At 39.2% G+C, this 21,357-nt stretch overlaps 1 protein-coding gene across 1 annotated transcript in view; it reads left to right on the top strand.

Annotated features, from left to right (window-relative positions):
• Positions 1-3,195: 3,195 nt before the first annotated feature.
• The window catches only part of LOC127983494 (1-phosphatidylinositol 4,5-bisphosphate phosphodiesterase beta-4), a 150,149-nt gene continuing 131,987 nt past the window's right edge, over positions 3,196-21,357 (top strand). Inside the window, exons 1-2 of the mRNA XM_052585701.1 lie at positions 3,196-3,249; positions 19,071-19,129. The gene's annotated coding sequence lies outside the window, so the exon portion shown is untranslated. The remainder of the gene's footprint in view (positions 3,250-19,070; positions 19,130-21,357) is intronic.

The following is a 21,357-nucleotide window of genomic DNA, read 5'->3' as shown; positions in this document are numbered from 1 at the left end:
CTAGGGGAGTCTGTGCCTGGAGAAAACAGCACAGAGCTGATTGAGATGAAATCATGTTGATCTTCTGAGATCGTCTCTAATCTGAACCTTTAACCTCAGGCTGTGGTTTTCCTCTCCTGCGGTCGGCGGGACTCATTCTAACATGGTGCAGCTTTATGTTATCATTGAATCCATGTGCTTATTCATGTTCCAGCACTGTATTCTCTCACATCTGCTTTGTGATCACGCTCTAGATCAGAGCTTCTCAACTGGTGGATCACGACCCAGAAATACAGCTTTGTTTGTTTCCCTGCGCATTCCCTGATATAATAGCAACAAATAGCAGCAAAGAGAAAACTTTTGAGATGCTCTCATCCGGATGAGTTCCTCGTCTGATTTGTTCCTCAATTTCTCCCGCAGCTCCAGAGCGAGCTGGACCAGGAGTATCAGGACAAGTTCCGGAGGCTTCCAGTGGAAATCCAAGAATTCGTGCAGGATTCTTCTGCTTGTAAAGGCAAGTTAAGCCAAGACTGTGACTTTCTTCCCATGTCCAGAGCGACTGGGAAGCTCAAGCATGCGGTGCTCTCTTCAGCTGAAGATGCGGAGGAGCGATCGTCAGAGAAAGAGTGCTCTGAGTGTGCTGCACCTCTGTAAACACGTTTTTGTACTTTATATGCTGTTTGAGTTTCCCTGATTTAATTTGCACCTTTCAGTGTGATGACTGGATGACTTACTAGGACAATGTTCAAAATAATTGTTCTTTTTATCTTAATTTTAAAACGTATTCACAAGAACTTGTTGCTTATGTGGATTTAAATGTTTAGACAGACTCTTGTGCATGTTTAGATTAGTCTTACTGTCACTTAATGATTTTGAACAACTCTTTTGATATGAAATTTAGGCTCTACTTAGGTCACATGTTGTCATGAATATATATAGCAACATTGATCTGAAACATAAAGGCATCAAATGATCCATTTGCTTGCATGTAATTGTACAAATATGTGATGTGGAAGGAAAACATTTTTTTTTTTTTTTTTACAACAAGTACAGTTTATGAAGATTTACACTTACGTTATGCATTTGGCAGACTTACACTGCATTCAGAGTTCATATTTGATCAGTTCATTCATTCCCTGGCAATCGAACCCATGACCTTAACTTCTCTAGCGCTCTGTGTACTGTTAGATGATGATGTTTAATAAAGATTCTTTGTGCCACAAAGAGGAATGTTTGACCACAAATACACTGTGAGAAAAAGTTTATGTCCCAACACAAACCATGACTGACCACCGACTGGACCAGAGTTTTCAAATGAAGATGAATTTTCAAGTAAATGATACACTGTCATTAATGTGATGAATGTGTTTACTGATGGAGGAAGTGAACGTGTGTGTGAAAGACGCTTCTTTTATAGTGTTTACGAGACAACCCTAAACACATCTGAGACACACATGAGCAGCATCTCGAGTCTTTGAACATGTTTACCTTCTCTAATGCATCATGTGGAAGCTGGTCATTGTAATGTAATGTTCTGTGGGTGTCTAGCGCAGTAATGAGTAAAGCTTGTGCCTCACAGTATTTCAGAGAATAGACAGATTCACTTGAAGTTTCTCCATGCTGAGGTTGATGTTTGTGAAGCTGATGAAATCAGCTCAAGTGTAAGTGGGTTATTAATGCCTGTGGATGAAATAAATGTTGCTTCTGTCTAAACGTGTCGTATGTGGTCCTCTTTGGTGGAGTTTGCTAGTAGTTGTAGTTGTTGAAGGTCAGCGTGCTTGTTCCTGTCCCGCTGAAGAGTTATATGATGCTTCTGCAAAGGAGCTTGGGACATTCTGAAGAGCTGGATGTCTGAACCCTGTTAAATGCTTCATAAATCTGTGCTTTGATGTGTTGATGATGCTGGGAAACACTCTAATTAAGAGTAAATAATAGAGCCATATTTCATGTCCTGCAGATGTCATGGACAGATATTTAGCTGGCTTCATGTGCAGAGAAAATGTGTGTGTGTGTGTGCGCATGAGAGAGTGTGTGCGTGTTTTTGGGTGTGTGTGTAAGAGAGAGAGAGAGAGAGAGAGAGAGAGAGAGAGAGAGAGAGAGCATTGGTTGTGGTCTGTTTCCCATCATCACCGTGGTAACAGTTACCAAACATGTTTTTATGCACAGATGCCCAGCGGTCGCTGCGACTGGAGCACATGTGAACCGACAGGAATTCAGCTGCAAATATAATCAACATAAAAATAAACAGATCATCGTTCAGAAATAGTTCTGATGCTGCTCTTTCTTTGTTACGATCTCAGAGTCCGTCACTGTCCATCATCTCTGCTTTTAGGTTTCCTGATGATTTATAAGAAGATTTTTATTGAATATGCTGCAAATGATTTAGACGTGTAATCTCATATTACCAGATGGTGGATAAACACACACACACACACACATCTGATGGAGAATTATCTGATGAAAAGCTCCTAAAGCCTTTGTGTCATTTAGGTAATGAAGTGTGTGTGTGTGTGTGTGTGTGTGTTTGATCTCCTGTAGGTCAATAGTGTGTGTGTGTGTGTGTGTGTTTGATCTCCTGTAGGTCAGTAGTGTGTGTGTGTGTGTGTGTGTGTGTGTGTTGACCATCATGATTTTGTGAATGTAAATGGTTCCCATGATTCCGTCTGTCAGATCATGGCTGATGCTCACTGGACGCTGGGGTTAGTGGGAGGAGTCATGTAAATATTCACAGTAAATCTGAGCAGTAACTTACAACTATACCAAATTCACAAAAGAGTTTCTTCACTCTGATACTTCGTTCGTGGACGTTAATTACTCACTGAAACTTGAACAAACGCCCAGTTTACTAATTAAATCTGCTGCACAACAAACAAGAGATTCAGCTAGAAAGGGTTAACAGAAACAGACAGACAGACAGACAGACAGACAGATAGACAGATAGATAGATAGATAGATAGATAGATAGATAGATAGATAGATAGATAGATAGATAGATAGATAGATAGATAGATAGATAGATCAGTGAATTAAATTAACTGCCTTTAACAATTCACTATTGTCCTTCTGCATTATTGACACACTTTTTCATATTAATACTGTAACGCTGCTTTGACACAATCTGTATTGTTAAAAACGCTATATAAGTCAAGGTGACTTGAGAGAGAGAGGGGAAAAAATCAGGAGGGTGTGACTCTTCTTCGTGATCTTCATCATCATCATCCTCCTCCTGCAGGGATCCTCGCGCGCGCGGACAGTGATGCAGCTGCGCGAGTGAGTCTCTGTGTGTGTGTGTGTGTGTGTGTGTGTGTGCGTGCATGCAGCAGTGCTACGGGGCTGCCTGTGTGACGCTGAGGAAGATCCAGCATCCTCCTCATCCTCTTCTCGAGCGCAGGGAATTCTCTGTTTTCCCGGGAATGTCGCGGGCGCGCGCTGGGGTGTGATGACGGTAGCGTCGCGCGTCACTGAGCTGTAGGGAAGGGCGAATGTGTGTGTGTGTGTGTTCATCTGTGAAGAGATCACAGTGAACTGGCCTTAGCTCTCGGGCTAACATTAGCTGCTAACGCCGCTGTTTCTCTGATCGTCCAGCATGTGAACGGTAAGACTGCATGTGTTCACAGATTGGTGTTTGTTGAGCTGTCAGTGTCGCGCAGCGCTGCTTCCGTCCGTTAGCGGATGTTTTCCTCAGACCATCATCACAGCTGTGCCGCTAATACTGAGAATTACGTAATGCATTCTGTATGGATCTGAGATCTGATGCATGCTGTGCATTCACTGCAGAACTCGAGCACCCGTGGGTTATGTCTGTGTTTATGCATATAGTGTGTGTGTGTGTGTGTGTGTTTGTTTTTGTGTGTGCATGTGCTTGTGCATGTAGTGTGTGTGTGTGTGTGTGTGTTATTAGATGTCGTCCGTGTAATTCAGGATGAACTGTGCCTTTATCATAAATGAACTTCTGTTATCAGGGATGTCACTTGAAATAATTTTCCTTAATGTCCTTAAAACTATATACATTAGTGTTGTTATGAAAATATACCTAAATTCAAAATGTAGCATCTGAAAAGAAACACAAATCTCTTTATATATTTACACCATAACTTGTGTACCTTATTTCATATTTACAGTCACAATTTGACATTCAATGCCTCAATATACAATATTAATAATAACAATGCCAAATAAAGAGTAAAGGCAGGATTACAGGCACTGAATGAAGATCCAGCCTGACACTCAAGATCTGTGATGTGAAGACGGATTCTGATGCCGGATGTGTTTCTATCAGCTCAAGCTGTCAGGTTCAGATGTGATGTGATGTGATGTGTGATCAGTGCGGCGTCACACCTGTCCACGTGAGCACACAGGTAGAGCGATGTTTATTCAGTCATGAAGAGTGTTCTGGTGTGGACGTTCCTTTCAGCTTCATGCTTTGGGATGTTCTCGATGACTGTGGATCTGTAGATCCTGAGTCTCCGCTGTGTTTAGGTTCTTGTGAGACGGACCTGATTCGGTACGTGTTTTATTCAAACAGCTGATGTGCTCTGAACTCTGTGTAATGTGGCAGTATCATGTTGTGTTGTTAGTGTGTGATTTGAAGCACTAATGGTTCACTGAGCATGAAATGACAGATTGATTTTGTGTGCAGGATTTGACTTGTTCATCATGTCATCTTATAGAGGTTTATGTTTTATCATGTTTGAGAAGCGCAGGGTTTGCTCATAGTATGTGTTCGACTCTTCTGTGACATCAAACTTCATTCTTGGGTGTTCAGTCCTGTCTTTGTTTGCAGCAGCTTTCAGAAGCACTAAACTGTTACCTGCCATGACAAATGTCTAATTTTACTAAAATTTTCCTAATATCGGCCGCCATGTCTGTTATCAGACATAGCAGGAATAATCAGCTGCTTGGCAGATATTTGCATCCCTGATTCCGCTGAAGCCGGTTCCGGAGGTCCGACGGGTTCCTGATCAAACTGTCCTCCGGGTCGAAGCTCCATCTGAACAGTTGTGTGAAAAGAGTTTTTCCATGTAAACAGACCTGTGTGGTGCTCTGTTGTGTTCTGGTGCTCATGCGTCCGTCTGTGTGCTGTAGGGAAGATGCACTATTATTTTTTAATTAGGCAGATGCAAACACAATGAGTCACAGGCTTCTGGCTGTTATTGTTCACGTTGGCTTTCATGCAGCAGTTGCCAGTTTTCTTCGGGTCGACTGGCCGACGTTCTGTGTGCTTTCACTTCATTCGCCTCTCTGTGCTTGTCTCCACAGGATCCGAGATGTTGCTCGCCCCTTAAATCATTTTCTGCACAACCAGTGAGTTTGTGCTCAATGCTTCAGCATGATTCACACTCGCATTAACTTCATTGAGTTGGCATAAAAAACGTGTTTTTTTCAGTGTCTTAGATCAGCACATGGTTCCTCATTAGCTGAAGCAGGCTGTTAGGTCAAAGCTGAAGGTGGTCATGGTTAACTTTAGGGATGCAATAATACCATTTTTTCATAACTGATCCGATTCCCAAAATTCAGAGTATCTGCTGATACCGATCTAATCCGATACCAGCGCATTTTTTTTTTAAATCAATGTAGAATTTCTATACTTCTCTTTGTTGACCTGATCATCACTCTTTTGTGTGTTAAACACAATCTACTACATATGAACAACTTAATTTTAATGAAAAATAACAAATGAAAAAAAAATAATAATAATAATCTGACAAAAATACTATTATAAACTAGATTAGTGGATAATTCAGCAGCAGAAGATAATGTAGATCAGGGGTAGCAACCTTTTCAGCATGATGTGCCATTTTTATTTTTTCTGGTTATCCACTGTGCCAACCGGTTTTAATGTATTCTGTATTTAAATGGTACATACTATTAAATGATACAATAAAAAAACAATTTGAGTCAAATAGTTTATGAAGTGTTTTCTATTTTTTTTTACTTTTCAATTTTTTTTTTAATAACAGACAGTTAAGTGTAATCAGCGTTAATGCGCTGCTTTAATTGATGCATGTGCACACATAAACACGCACACACACACACACACACTGCTCTCACACAAAGATCTGAGATCGCGCTGTGCAAAAAGTAACATTTAGAAGCTCATAAACTTGTCGGTGCTGCCATACGACTTTTATTAATCAATATTGAATCACTACATTACATTTCCCCACAACAAGAGGGCAAATTCACTTCATTGTCTCTCTCTCTCTCTCTCTCTCTCTCTCTCTATTTATCAATTTATTAATTTATCTATTTATCTCTATTTATCAAATCTAATTAAATATATATTTTTTTACCAATACAAGTGAATTAAGGCCCGTTCGCACCAAGCACGATAACTATAAAGATAACTATAAACATAACGATATTAGCGTCCACACCAGCAAACGATATCGTCTGTTTATTCTGAGCGCACGTGCGTCTGCCGCTTTAAATCCTCAAGCTCGTTACAGCAGGATGGATTCTGATTGGATGTAAATGTTTATATAGCGTTCATCAGCTGGAAAAAAATCATTCTGAAAATGATTCCAACGATAATGTTTCTCTATGCCTTTATCGTTATAGTTGTAGTGTGGACTCTGCTATTCTTTAATATTGAGAACGATTTTTAGAACTATATGTTTATGTTTATCGTTATCTTTATAGTTATCGTGCTGGGTGTGAACGGGCCTTTAGTCTCAAATCTGGTAAAATGTTACACATTGCTCTCTGTATTGTTGTAAAATACATTCATGAAAAAAACAAGTATATACATTTATATAGAACTATAAAAGACATTTATTTTAAATGTATAGCACAGTAATAAAGGCAGCAACAAATGATAGATAGGACAGAACAAGAAAGACTATTAATAATCTTTACACAGAAAAATATTATAATAAATACTAAAGGCACCATCACAGAGTGCTTATGCACATCCTGTGCTCAGATTGATGAGCTTGAAACAACACAGAGTCCCAGTGTGCAGCTGTGCAGTCCTCCGAGTCTACAGAGAAGAGTTAGGACAACACACAAGCTGCTCGGCTCGGTGTTCATCTTCAGTTCTCTCTTCACAGCAGTTCAGTCAGTGTACTGTTTGAGAACATGAGTTACTCCGGGATAGTGGTTTATTTCGACTCCGAGGGAGTGTTAGCCACGTAAAAAAAGTAAATAACTAAAGTAATTTGTGGATAAATGCTTGCTGGAGACGTGAACCGATTCAGTCTGATTTGGTGAACTGGTTCAACCGATTCACTAAGAAGAATTGGTTAAATCAAACGATTTGTTCACAAACCAGACATCACTAGTACAAAGAGAATAGATATTGATACGTAGTGTATTAAATCTGTGCGTTAGTTTAATTACCTTTTCTTTGAACAGTTTTAAACCTCAGTTACTGTGTGCTCTTGAAGAGTTTCATCGTTCTGACTGTAGTAACTGAACGGGACACACAGTTTGATCGATGAACGAAGGATGACAGACAGCCGCAGCGGAGAGAAGAGTTTATGAAAACTGAATTTAATGACTTCAGTATTAATCTGTAGCTCACACTGAACTATGGAACAGCTTCAGAACACTTAAAATACGTGCACAAAAACATTTTGGTGCTTTATAATATTTTTGTGCCTTTCAACAAAAATACAGAATAGTATACTCATGTATACTTGAGTGAACTGTCTCGTCTGACTGACACCTGATCCGCAGAAAATTCTAGTATCGGAGCCGATCCCGATCCCAAGTATCGGGTGTAATTATCTTGGAGGACTAGCATTAGTCATGGTTCAATCCTGACCACCTTAAACTGTGTTACTGTGAACCAATCACAGCGGCTCGTTCTGGGTTATTAAACCCAGTGTGCCATTGCTCAGGGAGTTTAATACAGATCTAACCCTCCTGAACGCAGTGTGATAACCTTAAGCAAAAATATCATACCGTTTCACGATATCACACTATTGTTGTTACTCTGAAATGTGTTAACAAGGTTTGTGAAATTATACTACATGTCTGAACGGAACGAAACAAACTGTTTTTCTCTGCATGAGCTCTGAATGAGATGCAGAATCAATCTCTGACAGCAGGAGGCGCCTCTGGAACAGATACAGGCCAGACACAGCGTTTCCTCGGTTACCACTGTAAACAAAGGTTTAATATGAACTATACAGAGACCAGATGAAAGAAAATAGCACGTAAACTTTTCAGAAGACAGTGAGCTCCCCTCAGAAGCACATTCATAAAAAAACCCAAATCATTGAGGATTTTCTTCCCATAGTTTGTGCATCATGAACAGTGAGTGATCTGCTGCAGTATTCTTCTCTGTGCGTCAATCTTCAGCGTCTCTGGCTTGTGTTAACAGGCATTAATATACTTTATATTATCACATAAATTACATTGTGCAAGTCCAGAACAGAGAGTTGCAATGAGGCAAAAAATGGCCATTGGCTGATTGCGTAAAGGCCAAAGTATTTTTCAACTATCCGCGCACCGTCAGTTTTACGTTATTTTTATCATCAAGAGGGCTCTTGCACAGCCGTGCACCCCGTGGTACTCTGCATGTGTTGAGCTCATCCGTCCACGCCAAGCGGCAACCTCCCGCTCTCTCTCCCGTGAAGCCAACAAGGACTAAAACTGCAATTCATCGACTGGCCGCTTGAGGCTGGCTGCAAAAGGGAGTGAATCCCATAGACTCCCCATGTTAAAATGCCCATTTTTACAGCAGAAAAAAAACATGTTTACAGACTGGTGCAAAAAATGATTTTGGTATATATAGCTAAGTTTGCCCTTCATGACAACTGTGAGGGGGGTGATTTTTTATTTATAACTCATTCATTTAAATTATATTAAGACTTAAAGTTCTGCATAATTAAGGGCCTGGCCTCTTGAGTGACAGGGGATTTGCAGCTGCTGGCGGGAGAGTCATGCTGCCAAGATGGCGACGGCCCGCTCTGCACACTTTAAAGGGGGGGTGAAATGCTCGTTTTCACTCAATATCCTGTTAATCTTGAGTACCTATAGAGTAGTACTGCATCCTTCATAACTCCAAAAAGTATTAAGTTTTATTATATTCATAAGCGAAAGACAGTCTGTACCGATTTTTCCCGGAAAAACACGACCGGCTGGAGGCGTGACGTGTGGGAGGAGCTAAAGAATCACGAGCGCAAGTAGGCTTTTGTGTTGAGAGCGTTTGGAAGCTGTGACAGGTGTGAAGGCTGAAACTGAACGAGAGCAGCAGCAGCAACGACTCGCTCCGAGCGGGGCTCAAACCCGGTCTCCGATGGGAGGCGGACGCACTAACAAGGAGGCAGAGATATTTTAAGCAGTTTTACTCACCGCCTGTGGTTCCAACACACAATCGTGACCCTTTTTCGCTGGGATTGCATCATCCTTAAGAAATAAACGATACTCAAATCCGTCGTCAAACTGGGCCTTGTTTGTAAAACAAGCATCTTCTAAATGCAGGGAACAAACACAAACACTTGCACAACTCCGTTGATGCTCTGTAAAAATAAACTCCATCCACTGGTCCCTTAATGCTGTTTCTCTTTTGGTAATCTGTGCAGGGTTGTCTTGCCCTGGCAACCAAAAACACACTTCTTTTGTGACATTTGTTGACGCTCTGGCTCTGATCAGTGAAGTCTGTTGTGCTCTCAGTGCTCTGCTATACGGGAGCGCGCTCTTCCGGCAGAAGTGCCTCAGGACCCATATAAGGAAATTCCGCTCCATCTAACGTCACACAGAGCCATACTCGAAAAAAACTTTCCCAAACTTGTGACAAACCGGAAGAGGTATTTTTGGAACAGAAATACTCCTTCAAACGTACAACTTAATTTTTGAAACTTTGTCCATGTTTAGCATGGGAATCCAACTCTTTAACAGTGTAAAAAACTCAGTATGCATGAAATAGCATTTCACCCCCCCTTTAAGCTTTAAAAACACACTTCAGGAGTCTACGGGTGACGTCACGGACACTACGTCCATGTTTTTATACAGTCTATGGTCCATTCTCATCTGCGGTTGAGTATATACATTTGAAAGCTGTGTGCATGTGTCTGTGTGCGAGATGGAAAGAGACACTGAATGTGAAGTGTACCTGGGTCTTAAGTTCGGTCATCCTACACACACTGACTGACCGTTCGCTCGCACCAACAGGAGGAGGAGGGTCAGTGTTACTCTCTACACTGCATTCAGTCTGATGGACTCCTACTCTTTCAGTCATTGAGGAAGCATTGGAAACCAGAACATACTGCAGGAACGGTATAATGGAAAATATTTGAGGTTTTGAAACCTAGCTCATGCCTAGCAGTGAGACTAACTTATCTTTCCAGTGCTGATGCTTGAAATTAGCTGATGATGAATAAAATGCAGCACGTGTCTGTTGCTTTCGTTGGTGTGAACTTGGTTAAATTTGCATATAGTGTGGGAATTGAAAACCAGATTTATTCAATTTTGCAAAGAGGAATTTATGAGGACGTGTAAATGGAAACATTTTAACAAATCACACTTGTTTAATGTTATCAAACTATCGCTCTGTCTTGAGGTGAAGGAGAAAACTGGCTGTAGTTTATGCTAACATTTCACTGTATCGTGTGTTTTGCATAAAGTGTTTCCCATAGGCTTACACTCTATGTGTGGCGCCACTTCCCCTGGGAAAAATATATATGTATATAATGTAAATCTAAAACAGAAGACGAGCAGATTGAAAGTGCAAATTCATTCTCTGCCAGCAGGAGGCGCTTTAAGAGTGGCAAAAACAGTGGTTTCCTTGGTAACTGCTGTAATCAAAACAGCAATGCGCTCATGAATGCTACTTTAGCAGGCATTATAGGAAAGATTAAATGGAAATTACATCAAAACTTTTCTGAAGACAATCGGTTCCCTTAAAAAAAGATACAATTATTTAATAATGCCCGTTCCCCATTGTGACTTTAAAACGTGCAATACTTTATGGAAAATCTATTTGTGGCTGTCAGTGTTGATATTGTGGAGGGCCGGCACAAATAAGTCAATGTATGGGAAACACTGGCATAAAGTGTCTTGCAATAATCTAGAAGTTTCTTCGTTCACATGCTTGTATACTAGGATTTAGTTAAAAATATTGTTGCATCTAAGGCAGGATGATATGGCCAAAATGTATATCATGATATATTTCTTAATTTCAGTCAGTATGATTGAATTCTGATATTGAAATAAACAATATTTTAAAAAGCCTCAGAAAACACAATAATTTGTCAAGCCTATGAAACCCCCTCTCTTTTGAACCTATATAACATTTAAGAAATAAAAACAAATAAGTGCAAATACACTTTATAGTCAACTTTATTTGTATTTATCCTTTATTTGTATTTATCCATACTCTCAGATGTACCTTATTAATATAAATATCTTTAGCTTTAAACTATAACATAGGCTGATCATTCTTACAGATAAAAAAATATGAAAAGTGCTCTGAGTCACTGCTGAAAAAATGTGTGCAACACTAAAACCTTGCTGGAGATGGGCTGATTGAAAATTCAAATCCATTCTCTGCCAGCCGGAGGCGCTGTTGCAACGGGAGATTTATTGGTTTTCCCGGTAACGGCTGTAATCAAATATGCTTCATCAGGTATTACAGGAAAGACAAAATTAAAATGACATCAAAGCTTTTCTGAAGATGTTCGGTTCTTTTCAAAGACACATTCATATAAAAACACCCTTGCTGCATTTTAATTTTTAAAGGTGCAGTGCAAGCCTTTTGGAAAATCTATTTGTAGCAGTCAATTTTCATATTGAGACGAACCGGCAAAAATTACTCAATAGGTGCATGCCAATTTGCGTACTTATGCACTTTTCTATGACGTTTTTTAGTATGAATAGTGCAAGTAGTGCGTTCACACTGAAAATTCCAAAAATAGAAAGTGCACTTTAAATACCCGGATGTTGCACTTCAAAAAAAACCCAAAAAATTAAGTGTGGAATGTTGGACACTTCATACACTCAACTGCCGCAGCTTTAATTATGTAGAGAAGGGGGTGGGGTTATCAGACTCAAATTATGAATGACAAAATAGCCTTATATAATTCATACACTACATGACTGAGTACATAGTGTATGAGTGCGTAGTGTATAGTGAGTTCATAATATGTATTCATAATACATAAGCTCATAATATTCATATGTTCATAATCTATATTTTTATGGAAAAAGAAAAGGAAAGGCCTTTTATTTTTTTTGCAGTGTAAGTAGCTGACTCACCGTGTAAATAACAAAACATTTTGAAAATAAAACGTGTATATCTTAGAGTTTCCTTCAAATTCTATCTTTCAAATTCTATCTTTTAAATATGGTGTTTGTCAAAATGGGAAGTGCATGAAAGGGGTTATCATTAGGCTACTGTCTGTGTGTGACACCTGTGAACAGAGGTTCTAGATGTTCTAGAGTACGGTCATCAGAGCTGTTCGAACCAGCCAATGGTCTGTTTGCTTCGGCAGGAAGTGAACCAACTCCAGGGTAAGGCTACAAGCAGCCAAATGTATTAAACATCATAAACCAGTCTTTTTAGGCAAGCACCAGCGATGGGTGTCATGTAGGCTAAAAAATGTGTTGGGACAGAATTTGTATTTAACATGATTACAATTTATTAAAAATATTAGATATTGATCATTATAAAAGTTTCCTTTCCATGGTTATTCAAACAGGGAATCAAAAAACTAAACAAAAAACTATTGTTATAATCACTACATATATATACACTGTGAAATGAATCTTACAAAGAGTCCGGAATTCAGAAAGAGAACGTATGCACACTCAACAAAACTGATAAGTTTCAGCAAAGTTTTCATGATTCATCTGAATGCTTCTGATTGCCCATTGAAGTTAAGCCTAACCAAATTGTGTGTGATTGGTTAAAATGTGCAGCACTATAAAAATGAGCAGATCTTAATTTAAGGTCGCAATCAACACTGTCTATTTATTTTCACTTTGTTAGCAACAGACGTAATAGATTTAATTTGTTTGTGCAGGGGCATTTTATTCCAATTTAGTGGCATTTTTCCCCCAAGTTCCCGTGGCCAGGGAAAGGCTAAGCCTTCCAAGCCTTACACATGCTCTAACTATGACTGTTTGATCAGTGAGCACATCCTTATGTCTGTCATTATATGTTCCAAAGCCATCAGATGAAGTCTAGTTCAAATCAATGATCATTATTCATGCAAAAGTATTTTCTCAGAACATGAGTTTTGCTATGTAGAACACAATTTAAAGCGGAATTGTCATACGCCAAGCAATCCATATGATGTTGCTAAAAAGAACATTATTTTGTGTATTTGGTGTAATGAAATGTGTTTATGTGGTTTAAGGTAAAAAAAAAACACATTATTTTTCACATACTGTACATTATTGTTTCTCCTCTATGGCCCGCCTTCTGAAACACGTCATATTTCTACAAAGCTCATCGTTCTGAAAAGTAAGGTTTGCTGTGATTTGCCTGCTGTCCAGTGCTTTGTGATTGGTCGAATACCTCAAGCGTGTGACAGAAATGTAACGCCCCACACCGTACTGTGATCAGATCACCGGTGAGAGAAGACAAAAACAATAAATCCCATTAACAGTGAGGACATAATTATGGATTATCATGACTGATACTGTGCTTAAATGCGTTGTGTTGCATGCCGCGTAAACATAAAACCATGTCTGCATTTGTGATCAGAGAAACAACAAACAACAAGCTCTACTTCTACACTCAGAGTCAGAACAGCCGGCGCTGTAGGCTACTCTCCCAGGAAACAGTCCTCCATAAAATGTGCTACACACACCTGAATATTTGGGTTGAATTGTTCTGGAACAGTGTTGTACATACAACTAAAACACTGATTTCTCTTTTGGAAGACGAAACTAAGTATTTTTGCTTTCACAAAAAACATTGTCTCCACATGGCGCCAGCGGGTACAGAGAGAATCAAAGTTACGCCTTCTTTCTTTGCGTGAACATTTGGCCGGCATTATGTAAATCTTCCCACACAGTGATGTAGACATGTTGGAGGTGTGTTTAAACGAGGTGTTTTCAGGGGGTGTGGTTGACTCTAAACTTCAAGAATATCTCTTTGGAATTGAGACTTTAGTCTTTGCAACTTTACAGATCTTCTTTATGCACCGAGAGCGTGTAACCCTCCAAAGAGAAAAGAAAAGTTGAAAAGATTAAATCACATACCACAGGACAATTGTTTCGAAAGCAGCACATCCACTGCAGATATTTCTGTTTAACCCCTTAACTGTCACTCACATTTTTGAACATAGACTTTATAGTGCACGATCCAAACTTAAATTTGTATATTTCATGAATGAAAACATTTTACCTTATATTGATGTACCATTTACATGGTAATGCAATGTCTGATTTAAAAATGGGTTTTCAAGGATGAATTTTGAGATTTTAAGTTTTCAGTCGATATATAATTTCTGATGATTTCTAAAATGTGATAGAGAAAAAGGCAACGAAGAAATCTTTTTTTTTAAACAAAGGTCAAAACTCCTTATAATTTTGATCGAAGAACATAGGTAAAATATATATTCGGGAGTCTTAGCCCTTTCCAACGATATATAGTTTGTCAAGATTAGATTAGATTTCATTGTAATATAGTGAAGTAAATGTAGGCGACATTTAAAGGGTTAATAGTTGTATGTTAATTTCAGACTTTAATGGTTATGTATGAACTGACAGGGTTTCCTGTTTAGAATACTGTTTTTGCTGAGAAAATTGTCATTTTCCTTAAATACTGTATCTCTAGATGATTGGATATTGAGCTGAACTGAGAGCTTCTGATCTGTGTTTTGTCTGGATATTGAAAGTGTTTCAGTGAGACAGCTCAACACTTTCTCTATTAACAACTGGACAGAGGGAATTTTTGCATCCTGAAGTGATTATTGCACCCAAAAACACCCACCACCCCCGCTCTGAGATCTCCCATCATGCCGTGTTCCTGCGAGCGTCTCTGTAGAGCAGCCAGCTGAAACGGTTCTTGGACGACGAGTTTCGGCTAAATATAGCACAGAACAGAGTGAAGCCGGAGCTATTCCTGCTCTTTCTAATTGCAGCCCCTGTGAAACAGGTTCAGTCACGGCACTGCTGGGAGCCAGCACACGCACACAATTTGCACTTCCAATTAAACTGTCGACCTTTGTGCTATAACTCAGAACGTGACTTCTGAACGCTGCAGCATTGGCATCTATTATTACCCGTGTTAGCCGAGGACACAGTGACGAGGCGTGTGACCCGACGCGATCCCTTGTTAAATCACTAGTATGTGTTCACCTGGGTCACGTGACTAGGTCTGAAGGGTCAGGTCGCCTCTATTTCTACAGCGATTTATACAATTCAGATTGTTTCAAATCTGCTCTACAATTCTAAAGAAGAAAGTAGTAATTCAAGTCCAACCTTACTGAAAGTCCTGATCTTAATGTTTATAATATCTTAATATCTTATAGGTGCATGCTGCGGAATGGAGCTGGATGATAATAAAAACAGTTGATGCAACAATCAGGCACATCAGCTGGCAACTCGACACAATAATCGTGTTTCATTTGAGATTTTCTGTAGTTGATGTTTTTCATCATCTGTCTGATTTATCTAGATTTCACAAAATGAAGTGGTGCTGAAATACTCTAGAGATTGATTGAACGCACGACCTTTGACCTCAACAGCATTATGTCAGTTAATTATGCACATTAACTATAACCAATCTGGAGAACTATACGTGTTGGTTATCTGGAATTGCTGTTGACCGACTGCATCTGGCATGCTGTCAGGAGTGCCGTTTCCCATGATGCCCTGCGGCCATCCGTTGGATTGGTTCAGGTGAGCGGCAGTGATGACTCTGATCCTGATGGAGTGACTGATGATGAAGGAGCTCAGTGAAGCTCTCAGCTGCAGGTGAATTTTCATTAATTATTGAGGCACTAATCAATAGTGATCTGGAATGAGTGTTTCTCGCTTGTAGGTGTCTCAGGTGTTTGTGTTTCCGCCGTGGCCGTGGACGGATTGACGTTCTACCACCGTGGGATTATCGGCTGCTTTAATCAAGAGAATATTTGCCGCCTTGTCTGATGTTACCTGAAATAACGCCTCATAAAGTCTAAAAATAAACAGTACTCATTACGTGGATTTGCCAGACTGAACGAACAGAACAGAGGGCTTTATAAGGAGATTTAACCGGATCATTTGTGTTTTATAACGCTTTATTTTAATCTTCGACAGACTGGTAATACAGAGGAGATTGACTTCTTCTTCAGAACATTTACTGTAAATCACACACTTTAACTCTGTAGTTCATTACAATTTTTTATTTAGAGTTAACAATGGTAGCCATAATTTTGTTTAATTTTCTCTCTCTGACAGTTTTATGTCAAGGAGCTCTGTTATGATTGGTGTAGTCCACGCTGTGTGGGCGGGTCATGTACGTTAATGAGCTCTGTTATGATTGGTGTAATGCAAGGCAAGTTTATTTATACAGCACATTTCGTACACAATGGTAATTCAAAGTGCTTTACATAAAAGAAAGTAAAATAATAATGAAGAAAAATAATAACAAGAATAAAACAAGGCATTTTAAAACTTTTAAAATGTATAAAATAATTTACTTATTTAAAATTAATTTAAAACAGTTAGAAAATGATTTTACATAAAAAAAACAAAAAAAACAGTGAAAATATAGTGCAATCAGTTTGGACATTGCACAGTGTTCATTCAGTAAATGCACAGCTGAACAGATGAGTTTTGAGTCTAGATTTAAATGTGACTAGTGTTTTAGCACATCTGATCTCTTCTGGAAGCTGATTCCAGCTGCGGGCAGCATAGTAACTTAAGGAGGACTCCCCTTGTTTTGTGTGAACCCTTGCTATTTCTAACTGACTCGATCCTAATGATCTGAGTGCTCTGTTAGGTTTATATTCAGTGAACATATCTGCAATATATTTCGGTCCTAGGTCATTTAGTGACTTATATACGAGTAAAAGTACTTTAAAATCAATCCTAAATGTAACTGGAAGCCAGTGTAAGGACCTGAGGACTGGTGTGATATGCTCAGATTTTCTGGTTCTGGATGAGCTGCAGCTGTCTAATGGTCTTTTTGGGAAGGCCGGTGAGGAGCCCATTACAATAGTCCACCCTGCTGGTGATAAAGGCATGAACAAGTTTCTCCAAGTCTTGGATGGAAACAAAACATCTAATTCTTGCGATGTTTTTTAAATGATAGTATGCTGATTTAGTTACTGCTTTGTCATGACTACTGAAACCAAGGTCTGTCTCCAGAATCACACCAAGATTCCTGACTTGACTTTTAGTTGTTTGACCCCTAGAGTCAAGGTATGCATTCACCTTGAACACTTCATCTTTGTTTCCAAATGCAATGTCATGGACGTCCACTTAGACTTATGCTCTCCTAGACTCACATAATAGCCTCTCCCTTCTAAGTATGATCTGAACCATTTGAGTACCATCCCAGAAAGCCCGACCCAGTTTTCCAGTCTCTCTAGTAGTATGTTATGATCGACAGTGTCAAACGCAGCACTGAGATCTAGCAATACCAGCACCGATATTTTGCCAGAGTCACAATTTAAGCGAATATCGTTTATTATCTTAATGAGTGCTGTCTCTGTGCTGTGATGCGGTCGAAAACCAGATTAAAATTGTCCAGGTATCCATTTGAGTTTAAGTATTTGTTCATCTGATTAAAAACTACCTTTTCTATAATTTTGCCTATAAAAGGAAGATTAGATATTGGTCTAAAAATACTCAAAAGTGTGTTATCAAGATCGCTCTTTTTCAGGAGGGGCTTAACAACTGCAGTTTTTAGGGAGTTTGGAAATGTCCCAGAAAGAAGTGAGGCATTCACCACTTCTAAGAGATCTGCTTCTAAGCAGTCAAGCACACTTTTGAAAAAAGATGTGGGAAGTGTGTCAAGACAACAGGTTGGTGATTTTAGGTGCTGCACTATGTCTTCCAGAATTTTGCTATCAATTGTTTCAAAAATAGACATAGTAACTTTTTGATATTTTGGCCGAATCTGTCTGACCTCTGCATTACTTGAGGATGTGCTAATCGCCTTCCTGATGTTGATGGTCTTCTCAGAAAAGAAAGAAGCAAACTCATTGCATTTGCTGTCTGATAGCATTTCACTGGGAATCTGACTTGGGGGGTTTGTCAGTCTCTCAACAGTGGCAAAAAGAGTATGAGTGTTATTTAAGTTACTGTTTATAAAGTTTGAGAAGAAGTTCTGTCTAGCTGTGGCTAGTTTCACATTAAAAGCATGAAGGCTGTCTTTATAGATGCTATAGTGTATTTCAAGTTTCGTCTTCCTCCACATCCGCTCGGCTTTTCTGCATTGTCTTTTCATAGTCTGAACTGCTGTTGATCTTCTCCAAACTGATTTCTGTCTGTTTGTTTTCTTACTGACTATTATTGGTGCAATATCATCCTTAATAACAGTGGATGAAATGTTTAGACCCCTACTGATGATTAGATCCAGAGTGTGTCCACCTTTGTGTGTGGGTCCATGCACATGCTGAGTCAGGTCAAAAGTGTTTAGAACCGTTATCATTTCTTTTGTAGTGTAGTGCACTCTGTGTGGGCGGGTCATATGTTAATGAGCTCTGTTATGATTGGGGTTGTCCATGTTGTCATATATGCTAATGAGTTTGTGGCTATGGTGTTGTTTTGGATGTAAATGTACACAGGGATGCAGGAACCATTTGATTCATCTTTCATGTATCTAATTGTCATAATTTGCAGTAAATTATTTTGGTTAAAATACACAATAACCATCTTGATTTCTGGCAGGATTATTTTCTCATAACTTTAGAATTTTATTAATGACGTTAGCTGCTTTATAGCCAAATTTTTTATTTGCTTCGTATTTGCTGAAGTTTGCATTGCTGTTTCTGTTATTTTCCTCGTTTGAATCAAATCTGTATTGTATAAAGCGATTTAGAAAAACATGACTCCACAGCTGAATCATGCAATCGAAGGTGTTTGGTCATGTGACCGCAGGGCAGCACACCTGTTGCTCTCTCTCTCTCTCTCTCTCTCTCTTTTAACAGCGGCTGTCACTTGTTCCTCACAGCATTTGCTTGTGTCTTCCTGTTTTGCAGAAAGAGAGTGCTGTCCTCAGCCCATTGTTCGCCTGCTCTTCACCTTCAGCCTCGGCCTGGTAAGACTGCTTTAACTCAATTAAACTAGACAGTAATGATCAGCGTCTGATCATCAGACGAGAGGCATTAGTGTGTTATGTGCTTTATTATCGTGTCTGTCTTCTGTCAGGATCTGTAGCTTCCACGAACAGCCAATCAGACGGCAGTGCTGCTCACTTCTGTTCATTAAAGCGACAGTTCACCCAAAAATGTGTCCTGAAGACCTGTACTTCTTTCTCTGGAACACACAATAATTTGTTGCTGGGAACCAGATAACATCAGACCCCATTGACTTTCATTAGTTGGACCTAAAAAACGGAATATATCTTTAAAAAAAACTTAATGGATTGATGATTGATTAGATAGAGTGCAAGGCTGTGGGAAACCCTGCTTCCGTTATGAATACTATTAAATGTTTTAATTTGAATGTCAGGTTTAAATGAACATTGTTATTAGAGTAGTTAATCATTAGCATATGTGCAACTAACGCTAATCTAATGAGAATTAGATTTAAGTTTCTTTATAAACTATTTAGTGCTCCTGTAACTTTTATTTTAGGCTTTTTATCTAAAATACACATGTTAGAGAATGTACAAATGGTTAACATTGTTTGTGTCATATCAGTCAAAAAAGCAGCTCTGGGCTTTTTTTTTTTTTTTTTTTTTAGCTAACTTAGTTGTTATTCTTGGCTTTAAAATTTAAAAGCCCTTTCAAATTAAATATGAACACAGTTTGGATTAAATGAAAGTATAGTCACATTTTTTAATTAGCATTTTTTTGTGTTTTGCTTTGGTACTGAAATTGGTATAGAGAACCGTGAATTTTCACTGGTATTGGTACCGAATACTGAAATTTTGGTACCGTGACAACACTAGTGCATATATTTAGCAAAATGCCCCTCTCTACATATTATTTTCTGGCTGACTAATAAGTTTATGATCACCGAATATGTTTGCTTCTGAGGTAAATGTAACATTACGTGACATTGTTTACAAGCCTTTATATTGACTGATTGAGTGATCACACAAGACTGCAAAGTTGTACTCTTTCTTTTAACTTGCCTTCGGATGTTTATTCATGTTTTTTTGTGCTATAACTTGTCTTAAAGTGGAGGATTTGATCAGTTCACCGAGTCAGTTCACATTAAACCATGCCAAAACTGCATTTATAGTTTGAATACTGCAAAATTGCTGGAACATTGCCGGGTCGCCTTCTATGTGAAAGCAAACACATCCCGGAATTTATACCGGGATTGATCCCGGGTCGGGGACCTAGTAACATTGCCGGGATCAGTCCCAGAACGAGCTCTGTGTGAACAGAAGCCAGATCTAATGCCGTGTCATAGTAATGACGCACGTTATCGTGGGACTCTTTTACCAGTTGTTTTGAAGGAAGATCAGCGTTCATGACGAAACAAATATGTGCAACCTGTAATGAAGCCGAGATCAGTTAGTTCCTCACTTTCCGCGCTGAAGCTGAGATCGTTCGTCATCTCGATGATGCGCACTTACTGTGATATTATGGAGGACACTTCTGGATTACTGTACACCACAGCTGCACGGAGTATTAATGTTAATGTTACTTCTAGTCTTAGATTTGGTTTGATCAAATTAAAGGCTATGGAGAGTATGAAATTTTAAGCCAAAAGTCTCAGTTTCTGAGTGGTATTTTGGCGACACAGTAAACAGTATCTGGAATTTAAATCAATGCAAACTCTTTTACTTTCTCTCAAATGGCCCATCACAGGAAAGACAGACTAAGGACATTATTTATACAACATATTCAGAATGTGTATTATATTAATATTGGCCCAATAATCTTTTATTGTTTTTCTTTGAACACATCTTATCAGCAAAATCCAAAATCGACAGATCTGTACTTCAAGTGACTTGATAAATGAGGCCTCAGCCTGTTTAAATAATAAATGAATTGAAGATGATCGTGTGTATTCTGTGATTTGTGCAGGTCTTGTAAAGGCTTGGTGTGATGTGAAGCTCTACAGAAAGCCTGTAAACGGCACAGAGTTCATGTTTACCCTCCAAGTCCAAATGAAGCGTAATTGCTGCTCTTTGGAGATTGCGTGTGTTTAGATGGGGATGCTCTTCTGGGAAAACGAGGCCTCCGGTGAATCCGGCTCCAGCTCTGACCGGATCATTAACGGCCAGTGATCCCGGGAAAAGCGTTGCCATGGAGATGAGCGTGCGTGTGGTGGAAGGTTTGTCCGCTGATCGTCAGTCGCTCTCGTATC

Source organism: Carassius gibelio, chromosome B20, assembly GCF_023724105.1.
Source record: "Carassius gibelio isolate Cgi1373 ecotype wild population from Czech Republic chromosome B20, carGib1.2-hapl.c, whole genome shotgun sequence".
Classification (NCBI taxonomy): domain Eukaryota; kingdom Metazoa; phylum Chordata; class Actinopteri; order Cypriniformes; family Cyprinidae; genus Carassius; species Carassius gibelio.
Note: the sequence above shows the minus strand (reverse complement) of the source record. Positions and strands in the feature narration are given on the sequence as shown.